At 34.2% G+C, this 4,146-nt stretch overlaps 1 long non-coding RNA gene across 1 annotated transcript; it reads left to right on the top strand.

Moving 5' to 3' along the window:
- Positions 1-2,607: 2,607 nt before the first annotated feature.
- LOC107676276 (uncharacterized) lies at positions 2,608-3,292 on the top strand. Its single transcript, XR_001632717.1, has 3 exons — positions 2,608-2,711; positions 2,780-3,079; positions 3,271-3,292. It is a non-coding gene; the product is annotated as an uncharacterized LOC107676276 (long non-coding RNA).
- The last annotated feature ends 854 nt before the right edge of the window (positions 3,293-4,146 follow it).

The following is a 4,146-nucleotide window of genomic DNA, read 5'->3' as shown; positions in this document are numbered from 1 at the left end:
CCGTTTCAACAGAACTTCTCGACGGTGTTACACACATCGCTCTTGTTTCAGGAGTGTTTGGAGCAGTGGTGGCCATCGTAACAATGTAGAAAACAATGTAGAAACCCTAAACCTTATTTGTATGTGAGAGAGAGAGAGAGAGAGAGAGAGAGAGAGAGAGAGAGAAGGTGATGGTGAGGGTTAGAACTGAGGGTGAGGGTTAGAACAAGAGACGGAGGAGCTTTTCCTACTTAAACCTCTGGTTAGTCATCATCGCTCCCAGAATAATGTAAAGCATTTTTATTGTCAACTGAAACTATAGTAAATGTGTATTTTTATAAAGTATATTATATATAATCACATTTTATTTATTTAAATGAAGAGAATGATGTGTTTTATAAATTCAATAAGCTTAACTAAATGTTGGATACTTTTTGAAATTGCTTGATGATTTGCTTTAGTAGCACGGTAGGAAAACATACCGTCATATAATTTCCATATTCTCCATATTCTTTAAAATAGAGATAAGACTCTCTTTAGCTTGTAATGTTTATGTGTGTGCTGATTTATCAGATTTATCAGAACACAAATTTGTATAATGACATGAGTATTACACTGATATAACAAGGTAAATGTGTTTATGAGGATATTTCTTAAGTCCTCATAATTCGGATCGCTTAAAAACAATATTTAATTAAAAATGTATCTATGCAGACATTTTTTTGTGTGATGGTAGGTGTACAGTTTGTACAGTAAAAATCATTATGTCTATGGAGTGTCATAATGGATTGTAGTAATACTCCAAATGATTGTCCCCATGAGCATAACAGCTTTTTAAATTATAAAAAATATGTAATATGTTTCTGAAAATATAAAAAAAAATGTAGAAAGTTTACTGTAATGGTAGGTTTAAGAGTGTATAAAGTATAAAATTTATGAATATAATGTAAATATAAATATGATGTAGAAACTTACATTTTCTGTGAAACTGCGTTGCGACAATTTGGTTTGTGAAAAAGTTATACAAATAAACATGAATTAAATTTAATTGAATTATGTCAATGTAAAGTCTCCATAAACATGACCGGACATGTCCGGGGCCCCAATAGTCCTTATCGTTTGACCTGTTAAAATATATATAATTTTTTTTCCTGATCCTGGTAAAATGTACAACGTTTTTATATTTTTTGTGATGACTAAAACTAGTGTAAATGTTTTCCTTTGTTTTATATCATATGCGATCACATAATTAATTTATTTATTTTCCTTTAAAAGAAGAGAATACGACTTGGGACAATTGAATGCGCACGCGTGCGTGAGAGCGAAAGAGAGAGAGAGAAAGAGAATACAACCGTGTCTAAATTAAGAATATTTATGTCGTCGCGGTTAAATCCAAAGCATATGTAAAGAGGTCTCGTTGTTATTTAAACAAGCTTCTTAAAACAAAGCGTAACATTACAGATGTAAAGACCTCGACTCTCAAATTGCATCTGTGTAAACATTCCAGCAATGTTCTCCGGCAAAATTTTCTGCAAGTTAGAATAGGAAAGATAGACGGTCATGATCCTTGTAGCCAAAACACTGTGTACCCAAAACATTGTGAAATACAAACAAGTCTAGATAATATTTAAAACGCGTGCATAAATGTGATATTAACCTGAGATTCGATTCGAAGCTGCAAAATTAGTCTTGCTCCACGCCATACCATCACAGTCCACTGCACCTCCGTCGTCCTCAGGATTTAGACAGTCTTCGAGATGGATACAGCTCTTAAACATCTCGTTTGAGAAGCTACTGAAATAACGTGAAGACATGGTTTCTCTGTCCCCCAGGTAAAGGTCACAAAGGTCAAAGCCATCAATCAAGTTGACATTAGGTGCATCATATCACTACTCACCATTCTTCATTACTAAGCAGCTATATACTGCTGGACAAAGGCTGCAGACGAAATGGAGAAAATGTGCGTATAATGGATTAATACATTTTAAAGTAGAAAAGCGAGAAGAAAATACAAAAGGTAGAAAATAGAAAAAAGGCCTTTCTTGAAATGTTACTCATTTTGATTTTAAGAGAGCTCTCCTGCATTTATTTGAAGTGGGTGAGTGTGAGTTTGTACTTGTGCACATTACCATCAATGTGACTAGACTCTGTCAGCATCAAGTGTGACCCATTTTAGACATCAGAAATATCATGTTACACAGTTAAAATTACACACTGTTTATTTTTATTTTGTTATTTTTTAATTGCTTAGAATTTCTGAAACTTGTCCCATAAATTGTATTGTATCTTTCAACCTACTGATGTTGACTCACGTTTATTTTGTGCAGTAACTAGTAGTAAAGTGGTAGAGCTAATCGGTTCACGTGTGCTCTGCATGTGATTGTTTAAAATAGAGAAATCAATATTTTACCCGGCCCTAATGTCTACATTAAAATTATTACCCCCAAACAGCTTGATATAAATGCCTTAATATCGTATAAATGCTTATATGTTGTGGCACTGATAGTCTGCATCAGTTTAACGTAGCAGTACCTAATCTGTCCTTAATACTGTTTAGATCTAGCAACTGGTTTTTGATTCATATTTATATTTTAGTTCATAATCACTGTATCACTAGTAATTAGATTATTCCGGATGTGTCCTTCTATGTCCTTATCGCCTGTGATATTGTGATCTTCATCTTCTCTCTTGATATTGCCGTAACCTCATTTTCCTGTTGCTGCAACCCAAAGGTAAACATCATTACAAAAAAAACTGATGAAATAGATGTATAATAAATGTCATGTTGGTTATTTCTCAGTCAACCCCTGTCATGGTCAGTTATGTGACCACAGATTTGCCTGTCAACCATATCATGCAAATGGGCCAGTCAGACACTTCTGCAGTGGCTGGGCCTGTTAGTTCAGTTGTGAATGTGCTGCCAGCAGCACATAGCCCAGTCCCACCCGCACCTCTGCCAAATTATGGTCCCATCCCCAATGCATCTCCACCAATCTACAGTCCAGTACCAACTACACCTCCACCCAACTACGACAGAGTCTCAGATGCAACTCCACCAAACTATGGTCCAGTCCCAAATGCACCTCCACCAGCATATGAGGTTATTATTTAGGCCTACTAAATCTAAAAATAAATATAAGAAAATATATTTTTAACAAATAAAATTAAAATATAAATCTGTTAATACATATAGAAAACCTATAAATAATCTCAACCTGCAGTTATATTTGCTTGCTAATTTTTTAATTACTGTACTGCACAGCTCTGATACACTTTTTTTTGTTATTGCAGCATGAAGATTTACAGACCAGAAAATGAACTAGATCTCAGACACAAACGGATTTACACAATTTATGGTATTGGATTATGGCAAATGGGAAAATAAACTAAGAAATTAACTTCTAGAATCATGATCTCTAGAAAACAGACTAACACGGCTAACATTTTATTTTCTAATCTGTTTGACCTGTCTTAGCGATAAATAAGGGTTCCATTGTGGTCTGTACTACTTGCAAAGCTTTTCTGTATTTGGTCGCATTGTGTGTATTTGCAGCACTTTTCTTTATTTGGTTGTGTGGTGAGTAGCTATTTGCAGAGAGTTACTGTATTTGTTTGTGTTGCGAGTATTTGCATTGTGTTTCTGTATTTGGTCGTGTTGTGAGTAGCTATTTACAGTGCGTCCCCTACTCATGTAAAACACTATTAATATAGTATAATATATAAATAATAAATGAATAGTCCTATATATTACAAAATCCGTCTTACAAATTAATCAAAAGAACAAAATAATATAAATCATATTTATTGCTATATTACAGTTTTCTAAAAAAGTGTTGTGTCATGAGTAAGAACAATCCCTAACGGTGGCCTCTTGTGGCTTATTGCTTTATTAACATACTGCCATTACAAAAGTGCTGCAAGCTAGACTCCATTAATAAATCTGTCTGATGTTTTTTTATTTTTCCTCTCACATCCTGAACAGAGGCCTGTCTCATCTTCAATGAGCTGCACAGTGACCTGAAGCAAACTCTAACTAACTCACACAGCAGTACAATACAGATGTCCATCCTGTTTTAGAGTGTTAAATGCAACTATGTTCAAGCACATTTTGATTATTAATGAGAGTGATAATTGCATTCTATAACTGAACAAACTTCCTTACATTTT

Source organism: Sinocyclocheilus anshuiensis, unplaced genomic scaffold, assembly GCF_001515605.1.
Source record: "Sinocyclocheilus anshuiensis isolate Anshui unplaced genomic scaffold, SAMN03320099.WGS_v1.1 scaffold3205, whole genome shotgun sequence".
Lineage (NCBI taxonomy): Eukaryota > Metazoa > Chordata > Actinopteri > Cypriniformes > Cyprinidae > Sinocyclocheilus > Sinocyclocheilus anshuiensis.
The sequence above is the reverse complement of the archived record's forward strand: the minus strand, read 5'-3'. Positions and strand labels throughout refer to the sequence as shown.